The sequence below is a fragment of the Cibotium barometz genome, chromosome 28 (assembly GCF_041138505.1).
Source record: "Cibotium barometz isolate CiBa-2024 chromosome 28, ASM4113850v1, whole genome shotgun sequence".
Lineage (NCBI taxonomy): Eukaryota > Viridiplantae > Streptophyta > Polypodiopsida > Cyatheales > Cibotiaceae > Cibotium > Cibotium barometz.
Window position 1 is genome coordinate 14,760,758 of NC_141073.1, and position 19,413 is coordinate 14,780,170.

A 19,413-nucleotide genomic window follows, 5' to 3' on the forward strand; every position below is an offset into this window, starting at 1 on the left:
CCTCTAAATCCACATCTACGTCTATACACCTACATCTACATGCATACATCCCCATCCACATCCACATCTACATCTATACATCTACATGTATACATATACATCTCCATTCACAACTACATCTACATGCATACATCCATATCTCCATTCCCATCTACATCTATACATCTACATCCACATGCATCCATCCACCTCCACATCCACATCTACATCTACATGTATACATCCACATCTCCATTCACATCTACATCTATACCTCTACATCTACATGCATCCATCCACATCTCCATTTACATCCTCATCTACACATCTATTTCTACATGCATACATCCACATCCCATGCATACATCCACCTCCACATTCACACTCACATCCATACATCTACATCTACATGCAACATCCACATCTCCATGCATAATAAAATTCTTTTAATTAATCTAGGATGATAGTTCCTAGAATATGGTAGGAATTCCTCTTTTTATACTTTGAATGAATTTATTTTATGCGTAATTTCTATAAAAATTTTGCCATAGCTCCGCTACTATGACTGATAAATCTCAATTTTTTTCTAAGGGATAAAGCTCATTATTAAAGAAATAATTAGAATGGTCTCTAATTGGATCATCAATCCATAATGGTCTCTAATTGAATCATTAAGAAAACAATTAGAATGGTCTCTAATTGGATCATCAATCCATAATGGATTGAATCATCAATGTGCATAAACTAAAAGCATAGCAAAAAGCCATTAATTTGGCCTCAAGCATAGCTTAATCTTGGATTAAGGAAAGGCTTTATGAAAAGCTTCATTTGGATTGAGAATGGTTCATGAGTATGACCATTTCTTGAGTGAGAGAGAGAAATTACATAAAAACCATTAGAATTTAAACATAAATGGAAATTAACTTCTATAGCATTTATTAAATTATGTAACTCTTCACTACTATTAACCAAATAACTTCAATAGCATTTAAAAAACCATACCAATTAAACTTCTCAAGCTTGAGAGGGGTTGAGAAGAGAGAATCATTGAGAAATTATAGAAAGATCAAAATTCAATATACTTACCTTATAATTTGCTTGATTCTTTATTCACGGTAGAGGCCCCCAACCAATCAATTGGTTTAGTATGTTGATGGAGCCACCAATGGGGATTGAAGAAAGAGAGAAGTATCAAAAACTAGTGAATTATTAAAGAATTCACAACTCTTGGCTTAGGTAGAGTAGAGTAACAATGCATAAGACTCTATCTAATTTGGCTTAGGTGGAGTAGAGTAACAAAGCATAAGACTCTATCTAATTTGGCTTAGGTGGAGTAGAGTAACAAAGCATAAGACACTATATATTTTGGCTTAGGTGGAGTAGAGTGACAAAGCATAAGACACTATATATTTTGGCTTAGGTGGAGTAGAGTGACAAAGCATAAGACACTATATATTTTGGCTTAGGTGGAGTAGAGTGACAAAGCATAAGACACTATATATTTTGGCTTAGGTGGAGTAGAGTGACAAAGCATAAGACACTATATATTTTGGCTTAGGTGGAGTAGAGTGACAAAGCATAAGACACTATATATTTTGGCTTAGGTGGAGTAGAGTGACAAAGCATAAGACACTATATATTTTGGCTTAGGTGGAGTAGAGTGACAAAGCATAAGACACTATATTTTTTTCAACAAGGGGAGGCTTCTATTTATAGGAAAATTGGAGCTCCTAACCAAACAAACTGATTCTAGAATTTTCCAAGTCAGTTTGGTTGAATTTGGACTAGATTTGGACCTAGTTTGGTTACTTTTTGATTCGGTTTGGTTCCATTTTGATTTGGTTTGGTTCAAGAGAGATGAGAGATAAAAATATCACATTATTTTTGAGTTTAAAACTCATTCAAGCATGTGAAATATGCACCTCCTTTAAAGAATTCCCCTTCCTTACATATGTGTCAAAATTTTATTGCTCATAGTTTTTTACTAATAAACCTTGTACATTTTCAACTCTTCATCTTATGTGAAATATGCACCTCCTTTAAAGAACTCCTCTTCCTTACATATGTGTCATAGTTTTTTTACTAATAAACCTTGTACATTTTCAACTCTTCATCTTATGTGAAATATGCACCTCCTTTAAAGAACTCCCCTTCCTTACATATGTGTTTATTTACTAATAAACCTTGTACATTTTCAACTCTTCATCTTATGTGAAATATGCACCTCCTTTAAAGAACTCCCCTTCCTTACATATGTGAAATATGCACCTCCTTCATCTTATGTGAAATATGCACCTCCTTTAAAGAACTCCCCTTCCTTACATATGTGTTTATTTACTAATAAACCTTGTACATTTTCAACTCTTCATCTTATGTGAGCATTTACTCATTTTTGGATACCCAAAATATCTCATATTTTTAATATTGCTCATAGTTTTTTTACTAATAAATCTTGTACATTTTCAACTCTTCATCTTATGTGAGCATTTACTCATTTTTGGGTATCTTCTTTTACAAATTGGATTTATCTCCTCCCTACACATGGATTGATGCTATTGGCCCATAGGAACCTTAATTGGACCATAGTCTAAAGATTTATGAAAATCTAGACCCTTAGGCTAAGGTTCTTTATACCTATTTCCAATTAATTCCAATCGCACATTGGAAATTTTTTTTTTTAATTTCTGTTTCAGGGGAACTCATCTGAATTATAAGAGATATTTTTCTATCCAGAAATATTCAAAATCTGAATATTCTCTCTCTAGAATATTTTCTCTCTCTAGGTTAAAACAGTCACAAACAAGATCTCTTATATTTCAGAAAAGTAATTGATTACAGGGGAATATACTAGACATCAAAAAGGGGTTGGGGGAGGAATCTTACAAAGACGAACAGGTACGGTAAAGGTAAACAGGTGCAGGTACAGGTAAAGAGAAGCCACTGATTCGAAGAGGAGTAAAGAGCTCAAGGAGTAAGCCTGCGCGGGACGGGATATTTTAGTTGAATCATTTTCTATTTTAGAGAAACCCGCCAAAGTGCAATGTACATACACATTTTTGTAAATGAATGGACTCATTGAGTTCCAAGTTGTATTTCCCGCAGCCTAAGCATTAGTTTTTAGCCCATCATTTTAGTGATGTCCGCCCAAGTGTGGGTTGTCCTATTTTAGAGAACCCTAAGTATATAGGTGAGTTTCACTAAAGTTTTGGGGATTTTTGGTCATTTTCTTGAAAGTGAACTCTAAGTCTATCTCCTCTCTAACCTAAGCTTGGCTTCAAGCTTCCATAGCTCAAGCCTTCACTTTGTAAGTCTCTACATGGTTAATCAAAGTGAATCAAAAGCTTCTCTTTTATCATTGTTAGCTTCTCTCATTGTTAGCTTCTCTTTTATCATTGTTAGCTTCTCTCATTGGCATGCAAGCTTATGTTTAATGCTTGATTAAGTAGGGAATGTTTAAGCTTGTTTGCTAATCTTTTATGTGTGTATGCAATGCCTATTGATTAGTGAAGGTGTTAAGAGTAGGAAATGCTTAGCAATGTGTATTTCATTCTCTTCCCCTCTTCATTAATGTGTGTTTGAGCTCTATGTTAGAGTAGTATTTGCAAGTGCATTAGCTTATCATTAGCATGTGGGTTTGCCATAGACTAATGAATGATTGTATGAGCTTGCTTGAATGCTAAATGCGGTTGTGGGTTATGCTCTTTGCACATTTAATTGATAGAACATTGAGTAGGAGGCTAAGCTTGGTGATTAAGGGTGAGTGGGTTAATGCTTTCATTAATCTACTTAGTTAGTGTAAGATTCCTCCCCCAACCCCCTTTTTGATGTCTAGTATCTTCCCCTGTAATCAATCCCTCTTCAGAAATATAAAGACCTTGTTTCTAACTGTTTTAGCCTAGAGAGAGAAAATTATTCTAGAGAGAGAATATTCAGATTATGAATATTTTTGGATAGAAAAATAACTCATCTTATTAAAATAAGTTCCCCTGAAACAGAAATTCAAAAAGAATTTTCCAATGTGCAATTGGAATTAATTGGAAATAGGTATAAAGAACCTTAGTCTAAGGGTCTAGATTTTCAGAAATTTTTAGATTATGGTCCAATTAAGGTTCCTATGGACCAATAGCATCAATACATGTGTAGGGAGGAGATAAATCCAATTTGTAAAAAGAAGATACCCAAAAATGAGTAAATGCTCACATAAGGTGAAGAGTTGAAAATGTACAAGGTTTATTAGTAAATAAACACATATGTAAGGAAGGGGAGTTCTTTAAAGGAGGAGCATATTTCACATAAGATGAAGAGTTGAAAATGTACAAGGTTTATTAGTAAATAAACACATATGTAAGGAAAGGGAGTTCTTTAAAGGAGGTGCATATTTCACATAAGATGAAGAGTTGAAAATGTACAAGGTTTATTAGTAAATAAACACATATGTAAGGAAGGGGAGTTCTTTAAAGGAGGTGCATATTTCACATAAGATGAAGAGTTGAAAATGTACAAGGTTTATTAGTAAATAAACACATATGTAAGGAAGGGGAGTTCTTTAAAGGAGGTGCATATTTCACATAAGATGAAGAGTTGAAAATGTACAAGGTTTATTAGTAAAAAAACTATGACACATATGTAAGGAAGAGGAGTTCTTTAAAGGAGGTGCATATTTCACATAAGATGAAGAGTTGAAAATGTACAAGGTTTATTAGTAAAAAACTATGAGCAATAAAATTTTGACACATATGTAAGGAAGGGGAATTCTTTAAAGGAGGTGCATATTTCACATGCTTGAATGAGTTTTAAACTCAAAAATAATGTGATATTTTTATCTCTCATCTCTCTTGAACCAAACCAAATCAAAATGGAACCAAACCGAATCAAAAAGTAACCAAACTAGGTCCAAATCTAGTCCAAATTCAACCAAACTGACTTGGAAAATTCTAGAATCAGTTTGTTTGGTTAGGAGCTCAATTTTTCCTATAAATAGAAGCCTCCCCTTGTTGAAAAAAATACAATGTCTTATGCTTTGTTACTCTACTCCACCTAAGCCAAAACATATAGTGTCTTATGCTTTGTTACTCTACTCCACCTAAGCCAAAATATATAGTGTCTTATGCTTTGTTACTCTACTCCACCTAAGCCAAAATATATAGTGTCTTATGCATTGTTACTCTACTCCACCTAAGCCAAGAACTATGAATTCTTTAATAATTCATTAGTTTTTGACACTTCTCTCTTTCTTCAATCCCCATTGGTGGCTCCATCAACATACTAAACCAATTGATTGGTTGGGGGCCTCTACCGTGAATAAAGAATCAAGCAAATCATAAGGTAAGTATATTGAATTTTGATCTTTTCTATGATTTCTCAATGATTCTCTCTTCTCAACCCCTCTCAAGCTTGAGAAGTTTAATTGGTATGGTTTTTTTTAAATGCTATTGAAGTTAATTGGTGAATAGTAGTGAAGAGTTACATAATTTAATAAATGCTATAGAAGTTAATTTCCACTTATATTTAAATTCTAATGGTTTTTATAATTTCTCTCTCTCACTCAAGAAATGGTCATACTCATGACCCATTCTCAATCCAAATGGAACTTTTCATAAAGCTTTTCCTTAATCCAAGATTAAGCTATGCTTGAGGCCAAATTAATGGCTTTTTGCTATGCTTTTAGTTTATGCACATTGATGATTCAATCCATTATGGATTGACGACCCAATTAGAGACCATTCTAATTGTTTTCTTAATGATCCAATTAGAGACCATTATGGATTGATGATCCAATTAGAGACCATTCTAATTGTTTTCTTAATGATCCAATTAGAGACCATTATGGATTGACGACCCAATTAGAGACCATTCTAATTGTTTTCTTAATGATCCAATTAGAGACCATTATGGATTGATGATCCAATTAGAGACCATTCTAATTATTTCTTTAATAATGAGCTTTATCCCTTAGAAAAAAAATTGAGATTTATCAGTCATAGTAGCGGAGCTATGGCAAAATTTTTATAGAAATTACGTATAAAATAAATTCATTCAAAGCATAAAAAGAGGACTTCCTACCATATTCTAGGAACTATCATCCTAGATTAATTAAAAGAATTTTATTATGCATGGAGATGTGGATGTTTGCATGTAGATGTAGATGTATAGATGTAGATGTGGATGTGGAGGTGGATGGATGCATGTAGATGTAGATGTATAGATGTAGATGTGAATGGAGATGTGGATGTATGCATGTAGATGTAGATGTATAGATGTGGATGTGGATGTATACATGTAGATGTAGATGTATAGATACGGATGTGGATGTGGAGGTGGATGTATACATGTAGATGTAGATGTATAGATGTAGATGTGGATGTGGAGGTGGATGGATGCATGTAGATGTAGATGTATAGATGTAGATGGGAATGGAGATATGGATGTATACATGTAAATGTAGATGTATAGATGTAGATGTGGATGTGGAGGTGGATGGATACATGTAGATGTAGATGTATAGATGTAGATGTGAATGGAGATATGGAGGGATGCATGTAGATGTAGATGTAGAGATGTAGATGTGGATGTGGAGGTGGATGGATGCATGTAGATGTAGATGTATAGATGTAGATGTGAATGGAGATGTGGATGTATACATGTAGATGTAGGTGTATAGATGTAGATGTGGATGTAGAAGTGGATGTATGCATGTAGATGTAGATGTATAGATGTGGATGTGAATGTGGAGGTGGATGTATGCATATAGATGTAGATGTATGGAGGTGAATGTGAATGTGGATGTGGATGTATGCATAGAGATGTAGATGTATGCATGTAGATGTGAATGTACGCATATAGATGTGGATATATGGACGTGAATATACGATATGTGATGTGAGGGAATCTGAGTGATGAGATGGAAATGATGTGATGGGATGAGTATACATATAAATGGAATATGGAATAAGTAATGTAGACTGATGAGGGATAATGTGGAAAAATGAAAGTTAAAATAGAAATTGTATTGTAAACTGTTTGTAAATGCTGTTTGTAAATGCTGTTTGTAAAAGATTGTTTTATGTCAAGAATGCTGGGGGGAGCATTTTGACCGTCTTGTGATTAAGGTCGTGATGAGAAAGTTGCAACTGCTGACGGGGAGTCAATGAAGGACGTCTCGCGTAGCAAGGTCGGCCGAGGTCTTGACCAGCCTCGGTGCGATTAAAATGGTGAGCTTCCGGTACGGTGGATGAGGGGCCAAGGAAGCGGCCTATGCGTGAAGCGCTAGGTTACCTGCGAAGGATCCTAGAGGGTGCTGACCATACGGTGCTCGGGCTCTGGGTCGCCTAGGATACCCACGCGTGCGTCGAGGAAGATATTGGAACAGAGTTGGAGTTGTTTTCTGAAATCGAGCATGGATCTGGTTGATTGACCTTGCTGGTCTTCAATGGATGAGTCCATGGCTCCTTATATGGATCTGTTGGTTGATCTTGCTGATCTTCAACGAGAGTCCATCATGTTAAGTGATTATATTGCCAAGTATTATGGGCTAGGAACTATCGAAACGGCTCCTGAGCGTTCTAGTTGCCAATGATGCCATAGATACTCTGATGACGGAATGATGGGAAATTAAGAATCAATTGGATAAATTGGAAGATGGTGATCAATGATACTATGGTTTTATTAAAGGATTGTTTTAAACTGGTTGAATCTGGTTGAAAAAGGCAATTTCATATTGGGTGTGTGAGTGGTGTGACTAGTTTTATTTTGCATGAACATCCGGCTAGGGGGCCTTGGAACTCTTTTCCTTGGTACCCGGGACAAAACCTAACCAAATTTTTAATTGGATCCCATCACTACAGTGGTTGGGCGGTTGGCTAACCCATGGGATTGGATGGGGTTAGGCTGGACTGATGGATCCGTAAATCGAGACTCAAACTTTTGTTTTTACGATAGAAAAAAAAAATAAATCCCGGACAGAAACTGTTCTATGGATAGGAATCAACGGCTGTGCCTCTTGAATGGGGAAAAAAGCGTTGATCCCAATGATCCAAGTGCAAGTTTCTTCCTTGAACTGACTAAGTATCTTATAGATGTAATCGGATCATCTCGATCAGAAATGATCTTGACTACGTTAGAGTAAAAAGTTATCCTGGTGGAATCGCCCGTGCTTTCCGGTAGAGGAAGTTTTTCCGGGTTCGGCTTTGGAACAACTGACGGATTAGTCTCTTATCCGGATATCCGTGGGCGAGGCCCCGAGTGTGGGACCCCTGTCCCGCGCGAGAAGCGCTACTTCCGCTGCCAATACCCTGAATCCGTTGCTCGGTGGGAACAGGGATCTTACAGTTGGTATCAGAGCATTTGGTTAATAAAGATCAACTGAGAAGACAAATATATCAAAAATTTATCAAGAGACACAAAAAGATTATAATTGTGTGAGATAATTCATACAATTTGATATTCAAACTGAAACTCGTAATTTTGGTAATTGGGTCTTCAGATGGAAGTACCGCAATTATATAGAAACCCTGACTTGCTTGAGGCCTAGACATGATAGTATTTACCTTATAATTCCAAGGGCCGTGACTACCCGTATATACCGAGAGTATACTGCAGCTCTTTACTGACAGTATATACGAGTAAATCTAAGACTTGAAATTATAAGCGTTAATGCTATCTAGATGATGATTTCGAATGTGATTGATATGATTTTTAATTCTGTTTGAGAATGGATGAATTGATTTGGATTCTGATTGAAAATGCTGATTGAAAATGCTGATTGAAAAAAAAAATGTTGATTTTTAAAAATTAGTTGAAATATAATGAAACCACAATGAGAGGGAATGGGACGAGTCCCTGTGATGATATTCATACCTAGAATGATGATAATGAATTCAACAAATCACTATGAGATTAGTGGGTTGTGCTGTCAGATTACTACTGTTAACACTTGACCGGTAGATCAAGTTAAGGGATGACAAATTGAGAACTAGCTTAACTGAAATTCCCGTAGGGGAATGTTCAGAAGGGAATTTTTCGGTCTAATGGACCATTATCGTGTTAAAGTTATGAATGATATGATCTGAATGAATTGTTATTTAATGATGAGTTCTATATAAGGGATATTTATCCCAGTGTCCTATTGGGTTGACCAGAATATAAGCAACCCCAGAATAAAAATTGGATCTTAAGAAAAAGAGTTATCCTCTACCTTGCGAGATGAGGACATCTCGCACTTTTTAAGTGGGGTAGGATGTAAGATTCCTCCCCAACCTTCGAGGTATACTGGAGTAAGAATCTTCCTTTCTGATCTTATAATTATTCCCTCTCTAAAATAAAAGAAAGTTTCTGTTTAAAAAAGGAAGACCCTTTCCCTAGAATACTTCTCAGGAGTCCCACCTGTTTTAAGGCTTTAGAACAATGAGTCCAGAAGTGAGAATCGGTGTTTTGGATACCAAGGTTTTGGTTTTCATTCGAGTACGGCCCAAAAGAAGTTCTTTATCTCTTGGGGAGTATAAGAAGTTATCCCCCAGATATTGTGACCCTTATATCTGAATTCAATGAAAGTAGGTGACTTAGCCTACAAGTTTCTTTTATTCCCTCATCTCAAAATTCTTAATGCCTTCTATAGAAAAATGTGTCAAACTCAAATCATGGAAAGACGGTAAAACTTCAGTGGTAAGTTACCGTTGGCTTCTAGGTTACGCTAGCTCCTTCCTTTATATAAGTCGTAATTTTTACTTGCCGCTCACAGTAATCTTACTCCCATCAATCTCCTTTCTTTCTTAATCTCCTTCATGGCTTGGCAACAGGAATTAGTTTTATCCCTGATGATTTCTCACCTTCAAGACGCAAGAGAGTCTGTGAAGAAAGACTTTATAGAACAGTATGAGCGCTCACTTTTTCCTCACCTAGGAACTTCTGTAGCGCAGACCAAATGGCGGACCTATCAAAACATAACTAGGGTAACACCCTGGGGTCAGCAGCACTTTCGTAACAATGTCCGCTTGGCCATGGTTATTGAAGCTTTGGGTTTGGGTCCCCGATACTACTGCGTCATGAGATCAAGGCATCTTGGGTTTTCTGAGCGGGTCTTCTTATTGGCGTGTTTTCTTCCTCATGAGAAGATATGCCTTTATCCCGTTTTTGGCTTGCCTCTCAGAGGTCCTTTTGTTAGATCACCTCATACCACTGAGATAGGTGCGGCAATAACCAGCAGAATCATTCCCATAGATGAGTTACCCTATACTTGTGCAGCTTGTGAGGACTGCTTTTGTGACCATATGATGGACGGGCTTATGGAAGTGTAAAGAGTTTCTCTATCTTTACTGTATAAGTTCCGAGAATGAAGAAAGTTTAAATCTTGTTCTTATTTTGAATCTTGCTCTCTTTAAGACTTTTCTTGGTGGTTAATCGTGATTAAAATTTTCTCTAAGTCTCATATTCGTGCATCTTGTGAAATTATCCCAAGTTGCGAGATGAGGACATCTCGCGTTTTTTAAGTGGGGTAGAATGTAAGATTCCTCCCCCAACCCCCTTTTTGATGTCTAGTATCTTCCCCTGTAATCAATCCCTCTTCAGAAATATAAAGACCTTGTTTCTAACTGTTTTAGCCTAGAGAGAGAAAATTATTCTAGAGAGAGAATATTCAGATTATGAATATTTTTGGATAGAAAAATAACTCATCTTATTAAAATAAGTTCCCCTGAAACAGAAATTCAAAAAGAATTTTCCAATGTGCAATTGGAATTAATTGGAAATAGGTATAAAGAACCTTAGTCTAAGGGTCTAGATTTTCAGAAATTTTTAGATTATGGTCCAATTAAGGTTCCTATGGACCAATAGCATCAATACATGTGTAGGGAGGAGATAAATCCAATTTGTAAAAAGAAGATACCCAAAAATGAGTAAATGCTCACATAAGGTGAAGAGTTGAAAATGTACAAGGTTTATTAGTAAATAAACACATATGTAAGGAAGGGGAGTTCTTTAAAGGAGGAGCATATTTCACATAAGATGAAGAGTTGAAAATGTACAAGGTTTATTAGTAAATAAACACATATGTAAGGAAAGGGAGTTCTTTAAAGGAGGTGCATATTTCACATAAGATGAAGAGTTGAAAATGTACAAGGTTTATTAGTAAATAAACACATATGTAAGGAAGGGGAGTTCTTTAAAGGAGGTGCATATTTCACATAAGATGAAGAGTTGAAAATGTACAAGGTTTATTAGTAAATAAACACATATGTAAGGAAGGGGAGTTCTTTAAAGGAGGTGCATATTTCACATAAGATGAAGAGTTGAAAATGTACAAGGTTTATTAGTAAAAAAACTATGACACATATGTAAGGAAGAGGAGTTCTTTAAAGGAGGTGCATATTTCACATAAGATGAAGAGTTGAAAATGTACAAGGTTTATTAGTAAAAAACTATGAGCAATAAAATTTTGACACATATGTAAGGAAGGGGAATTCTTTAAAGGAGGTGCATATTTCACATGCTTGAATGAGTTTTAAACTCAAAAATAATGTGATATTTTTATCTCTCATCTCTCTTGAACCAAACCAAATCAAAATGGAACCAAACCGAATCAAAAAGTAACCAAACTAGGTCCAAATCTAGTCCAAATTCAACCAAACTGACTTGGAAAATTCTAGAATCAGTTTGTTTGGTTAGGAGCTCAATTTTTCCTATAAATAGAAGCCTCCCCTTGTTGAAAAAAATACAATGTCTTATGCTTTGTTACTCTACTCCACCTAAGCCAAAACATATAGTGTCTTATGCTTTGTTACTCTACTCCACCTAAGCCAAAATATATAGTGTCTTATGCTTTGTTACTCTACTCCACCTAAGCCAAAATATATAGTGTCTTATGCATTGTTACTCTACTCCACCTAAGCCAAGAACTATGAATTCTTTAATAATTCATTAGTTTTTGACACTTCTCTCTTTCTTCAATCCCCATTGGTGGCTCCATCAACATACTAAACCAATTGATTGGTTGGGGGCCTCTACCGTGAATAAAGAATCAAGCAAATCATAAGGTAAGTATATTGAATTTTGATCTTTTCTATGATTTCTCAATGATTCTCTCTTCTCAACCCCTCTCAAGCTTGAGAAGTTTAATTGGTATGGTTTTTTTTAAATGCTATTGAAGTTAATTGGTGAATAGTAGTGAAGAGTTACATAATTTAATAAATGCTATAGAAGTTAATTTCCACTTATATTTAAATTCTAATGGTTTTTATAATTTCTCTCTCTCACTCAAGAAATGGTCATACTCATGACCCATTCTCAATCCAAATGGAACTTTTCATAAAGCTTTTCCTTAATCCAAGATTAAGCTATGCTTGAGGCCAAATTAATGGCTTTTTGCTATGCTTTTAGTTTATGCACATTGATGATTCAATCCATTATGGATTGACGACCCAATTAGAGACCATTCTAATTGTTTTCTTAATGATCCAATTAGAGACCATTATGGATTGATGATCCAATTAGAGACCATTCTAATTGTTTTCTTAATGATCCAATTAGAGACCATTATGGATTGACGACCCAATTAGAGACCATTCTAATTGTTTTCTTAATGATCCAATTAGAGACCATTATGGATTGATGATCCAATTAGAGACCATTCTAATTATTTCTTTAATAATGAGCTTTATCCCTTAGAAAAAAAATTGAGATTTATTAGTCATAGTAGCGGAGCTATGGCAAAATTTTTATAGAAATTACGCATAAAATAAATTCATTCAAAGCATAAAAAGAGGACTTCCTACCATATTCTAGGAACTATCATCCTAGATTAATTAAAAGAATTTTATTATGCATGGAGATGTGGATGTTTGCATGTAGATGTAGATGTATAGATGTAGATGTGGATGTGGAGGTGGATGGATGCATGTAGATGTAGATGTATAGATGTAGATGTGAATGGAGATGTGGATGTATGCATGTAGATGTAGATGTATAGATGTGGATGTGGATGTATACATGTAGATGTAGATGTATAGATACGGATGTGGATGTGGAGGTGGATGTATACATGTAGATGTAGATGTATAGATGTAGATGTGGATGTGGAGGTGGATGGATGCATGTAGATGTAGATGTATAGATGTAGATGGGAATGGAGATATGGATGTATACATGTAAATGTAGATGTATAGATGTAGATGTGGATGTGGAGGTGGATGGATACATGTAGATGTAGATGTATAGATGTAGATGTGAATGGAGATATGGAGGGATGCATGTAGATGTAGATGTAGAGATGTAGATGTGGATGTGGAGGTGGATGGATGCATGTAGATGTAGATGTATAGATGTAGATGTGAATGGAGATGTGGATGTATACATGTAGATGTAGGTGTATAGATGTAGATGTGGATGTAGAAGTGGATGTATGCATGTAGATGTAGATGTATAGATGTGGATGTGAATGTGGAGGTGGATGTATGCATATAGATGTAGATGTATGGAGGTGAATGTGAATGTGGATGTGGATGTATGCATAGAGATGTAGATGTATGCATGTAGATGTGAATGTACGCATATAGATGTGGATATATGGACGTGAATATACGATATGTGATGTGAGGGAATCTGAGTGATGAGATGGAAATGATGTGATGGGATGAGTATACATATAAATGGAATATGGAATAAGTAATGTAGACTGATGAGGGATAATGTGGAAAAATGAAAGTTAAAATAGAAATTGTATTGTAAACTGTTTGTAAATGCTGTTTGTAAATGCTGTTTGTAAAAGATTGTTTTATGTCAAGAATGCTGGGGGGAGCATTTTGACCGTCTTGTGATTAAGGTCGTGATGAGAAAGTTGCAACTGCTGACGGGGAGTCAATGAAGGACGTCTCGCGTAGCAAGGTCGGCCGAGGTCTTGACCAGCCTCGGTGCGATTAAAATGGTGAGCTTCCGGTATGGTGGATGAGGGGCCAAGGAAGCGGCCTATGCGTGAAGCGTTAGGTTACCTGCGAAGGATCCTAGAGGGTGCTGACCATACGGTGCTCGGGCTCTGGGTCGCCTAGGATACCCACGCGTGCGTCGAGGAAGATATTGGAACAGAGTTGGAGTTGTTTTCTGAAATCGAGCATGGATCTGGTTGATTGACCTTGCTGGTCTTCAATGGATGAGTCCATGGCTCCTTATATGGATCTGTTGGTTGATCTTGCTGATCTTCAACGAGAGTCCATCATGTTAAGTGATTATATTGCCAAGTATTATGGGCTAGGAACTATCGAAACGGCTCTTGAGCGTTCTAGTTGCCAATGATGCCATAGATACTCTGATGACGGAATGATGGGAAATTAAGAATCAATTGGATAAATTGGAAGATGGTGATCAATGATACTATGGTTTTATTAAAGGATTGTTTTAAACTGGTTGAATCTGGTTGAAAAAGGCAATTTCATATTGGGTGTGTGAGTGGTGTGACTAGTTTTATTTTGCATGAACATCCGGCTAGGGGGCCTTGGAACTCTTTTCCTTGGTACCCGGGACAAAACCTAACCAAATTTTTAATTGGATCCCATCACTACAGTGGTTGGGCGGTTGGCTAACCCATGGGATTGGATGGGGTTAGGCTGGACTGATGGATCCGTAAATCGAGACTCAAACTTTTGTTTTTACGATAGAAAAAAAAAATAAATCCCGGACAGAAACTGTTCTATGGATAGGAATCAACGGCTGTGCCTCTTGAATGGGGAAAAAAGCGTTGATCCCAATGATCCAAGTGCAAGTTTCTTCCTTGAACTGACTAAGTATCTTATAGATGTAATCGGATTATCTCGATCAGAAATGATCTTGACTACGTTAGAGTAAAAAGTTATCCTGGTGGAATCGCCCGTGCTTTCCGGTAGAGGAAGTTTTTCCGGGTTCGGCTTTGGAACAACCGACGGATTAGTCTCTTATCCGGATATCCGTGGGCGAGGCCCTGAGTGTGGGACCCCTGTCCCGCGCGAGAAGCGCTACTTCCGCTGCCAGTACCCTGAATCCGTTGCTCGGTGGGAACAGGGATCTTACAGTTAGTGTGTGTGTGTGCATAGGCTAGGAACCATTAAGCTATCCATAGATTAAGTTATTCATTCTCTTGCATTGACATTGAAAGATTCCTCCATGAGCTAGCCGGGTTAAGCTCCCCCCATTGACCACTCTTCTCCCTCAATGAGATTAGTGTATGTGTGGAAGCCACTATTCCATAGTGACCCCAACAATGGCGCCGCTGCCGAGGAGCAGTAGCCTACGCTAGTGAATGAGTGATTTGATTAGGATTTAGCTTCTTGCTTCATCGGTTGCAAAACCGGTGGATTAGGACCGTGGGTTGGGTGTGTGATCCCAAGGCCACCATTAGTTAATTAAAAGCTTTTTTGTGATTAGTGTAGAGAGTGTGGGCTCTTTAAAAACCCTCATCTTGTGTATGCGGTTGAGCTACTCCTGCACCTTATTTTATTTCTTTGTTTGCAAGCTTTGTTTTGTTATGTTCATTTGTCAGGATTAGAATTAGGATGCTTGTTGTTTAGTAGATTTAGTTGCCATTAGTTTAAGGCTTTAGGTTGCTTGTTTTTGCAAGTTTTAGGTAAGTGCATTGTGATATAGTGCATGTATTTGATTTCTAATCTTTTTTGTTTTGTGATTGTTTTGGACAACCATTTGCAGCACATTTGTGTGAATAGGTAAGGGCCTTTGGAGGCCACCTTTCTAGTTGTGATCCAGGCACTTTCCCGAGGCCGGTGGGCTTGTGTGGTAGTTGTGATTATTAGTATTACTCTTAGCACAATCAATATTGCAAAGAGGTTGAGTGAGATTGAATGTGGAGCTAGTTAGAAGTGCAGAAACTGCAGTTGCCGGAGCTGTTACTTCTAACTTGGCCTCCATTTGACCTCCAAATACCTTTTTTCAGTTTTGATTGTGCAGGAAGAGCTTATTGACCATAAGGGACCTGAATCTGCCAGCCAGTTGCTCTCTGGGAGCAGATACACAAAATGGCGCCTCTGTGATTCAGGGTACCCAGAGACATGTTTTCTGTGAAGTGAGGTGCTAGGAACAGTCCATTTGACCCCTAGAATTGAACTGTCCAGACAGATCTCAAAAATATTAAAAGCAGAAAATGGTGCCTCTGCAGATGGCACCTTTGCTATTCTGAGCAGCTGCTGGAGCATCATTTTGACATTTTAAGACCACCTCTGTAATGCCCATGTTATACTCTATCCAACTGGCACATTAAACCATCAAAATCTCTTTTAAAAAAATGGCGCCTTTGCAGATCAGGGTAGCAGGACAGGCAGTTTGACAATTCTGACATGACCAGTGTGTTCCTTAAGCTTTTCTCTATCCAATGGTATATTTAAAAGCTAAAAACACATTTTTCTAGTGCATGTTAGAGTCAAAACACTGCTTACAGCACACCAAACAGACAAAAATCAACCAAGTCCAAATCTGCAATTATTCCATAGCCCTGCAAGTTGTCAAAACATTCATTAACTAACATCCACTCAATATCTTGTAAAATACATCCTTTGTTTCTCTTAAAACCCACAAGAATCATAAAAAAATCATAAAAGACTTAAAAATTCATAAAAAGAAGCAAAGAAGGACAAAAGGGGGAAGTGCTGCACTAGTGCTTCATAGCCCACATGCAACTAAGGTCCGGGAAGTCCATAGCTTCCGGGTCCTCCAAAATCTCTAAGGTTTCTACCCAAGGGAGCGGTGTGAGGACCCAACAACCGCTTGGAGCTATCCTTGAAGAGTTAAATTTAAGTTCAACTCATACTAATTCCTCATCGGATAGCGAGGCATCCGACAACATGGATGACTCTTTCTCCACGGGAGGTAACACGAACCCTTTTGATCAAGCTAAAAGTATGAACAGCCCAATCAATGGGTTGAACATAAAACTTGTGCACATTAGGGAGAACGCACATGGAGCTCAGCTCTACATGGATCCTCAAAGTAGGATTACAGTCGAAATGGAGGACATCCAGTCACCCTTAGAGGCCGAGGTGTGGGTCAATTTCCAAGGTGACCGCTACATGAGCCTCGGGGGAATAGAATATATTCTAACACCTGCTTTTGAGAACATGAATAGGTTGGGCCAGATCCTCCCGCAAGGCAATGAGCGAGGAGCGCAAACGGAGCCATACCCCGGATTCCAAGGAAGAGCCGGCATTCAAGAACCAGCTCCATCGGCACCACCTATCTACACAGCTGGAGATGCAACCCAAGGTGAGGTAAACTCTACAAAAAGAGAAGAGGTACTCTACTCATTCAAAGTGACTCGCATTTACATTGATAATCAATTTGTCGCTTTGTATGTGGACACGGCTGGAATTGTATATAAAACAATAATGTACCATGGGAAAACATACCCTCATGAGACAAGAGTGCACGCTTGGGGTATCAAGGGAAAAACAGGACTCACGTTGTTGGATGACTGGGGTAAATCTTACCACCGGTTGAGTGAGGAGAGTCTAGGGCAGTACACTTACCAGGGACAGCCTGTATTTTATACGGGAGGTTTTCCTGCTATGCCATGGGCACGACCTGCAGACACTGCTAGACCGGAAGAGACTGCTTTTAGAGCACCTACTCCTACCTATGGGTCACCCCCAAGGGATTTTTTTGAAGATTTGGGCTTAGGTCCACCTCCGATTGAAAGAAGCGCTATGCATCCAAAAGCACCACAAGTAGGACCTAAACTTCCAATTGGAGGGAAAGCGGTCTCATACATGGATGAAAGTGGAGCACATAGGGAAGGAGCACCTTCAGTTCCATTTGACATAAAAGGGGGATTTAAACCTGACAAAATGAGAGGGAAAAAGGACACTCAGTGGGGAAAACAAATAAGACCCACAAGTCTGCAAAAGTTTTGCAAGAGGTTTAGTGGGAGCGGAGATCCTTATGACCACGTGGCACAATACCGACAATTGCTATTCGCAGAGGGTGTCACAGACGTACACACTATGGTACAAGGGTTTGGATTGACTATGGAAGGAAGAGCATTGTCTTGGTTTCAAACACTGAAGCCAGCTGTGCTCTATGACTTTGAAACACTTGTGAAAAGGTTTATAGAAGCCTATTCCAAGATTGGGATTAAACACAATACAGTCACGCAAATCCTTAGCTTTAAGCAAAAGGATAACGAAACCGTTAGGGAATGTGTTGACCGATTGAGGCAGTACATAGTACGGTGCCCTGATTCAGAAACACCCAGTCAAGAGCGCCTAATTTCATGCTTTCTTGAGGGACTAAGGGACAGGCAACTGTATACACATTTGTTTGCCAAGGGGCATGTGGACTTTGACGAGTGTTGCTTTGATGCGCAAAAGTTTGATGACAATTGTGAGTTTGCAACTCAAAACTCAAGTCAAAGGTCTGATTCGGGAGATACGAGCAGGAGTGCAGACCCTCAGGCAATCGCCAATCTTATCCTACGAGGGTTAAGGCAAGACACAAGGCAAAGTCAGTCTTATAGACCGTACCAGCAAATGGCTCCTTTAAGGATGCATACATGTGGGACATGTGGGGGAGACCATCCTACGGACAAGTGTAGAATCACCAACCCACTGAAATGGTGCGAGTATTGCCGAAAAATGATGAATCACGAGTCAAATGAGTGCTATTATCGTCCGGGTTACAACAGAGGGGTAAGCAATACTCAACCACAACTCACAAATCAAGCTCCTCAAACCAACACAACCACGGCTGAGAGGGCAAGGCCTGTTTTAGGTACACAACCCACTCCTCCAGGAACAACAGCCTTTAGATATATTGAGGATCAAGGACCTTCCCTTGAGATGGTCCCTGTGACTCCCTATTATGTAGAGGAACCTTCACCATCCCCATCTTACACAGACCAGCCAATTGACTATGGTTATGAAGGCAATGATCACATGGTAAGCATGAGTGCACATACGTTGATGTTGATGGCGAATGGGGCCTTTAGACAACAAGTCAATTACAACAACAACAAAAGGGGACCCCCAAACCAAAACCAAGCACCAGTAGCTGGGCCATGTTTCAAATGCCAACAAGATCATTGGATTAAGGATTGTCCCATTGACAAGGAGGAAAAAGCGCAGGCAAGAGCGGCAACTATGAATTGGCCAAGGGAGAGTACCTAGGTACTGTGCTGAGTGTGGAGTAAATCACCTTTCTAAAGACTGTCCAGTAAAAGCGGCTGAGAAGCCATCTACACCTACGTCTTTGGGAATGATTGGGGTGATTCCTTCACCTACCTCCTCTGAAAATGAAGGCGAAACTAAACCAATTTATATAGTGACACATGCCCAAGCACAAAGAGACAAAGAGACCTTAGATCAATTGATACTAGAGTGCCAAAAGGAACCGGTGCTCAGAGAAATATCAAAAGAGGAGCAACAAAAACAAAAGCAAAGACAGAAACAAACAAGAAAAGGCAACAAAAACAAAACC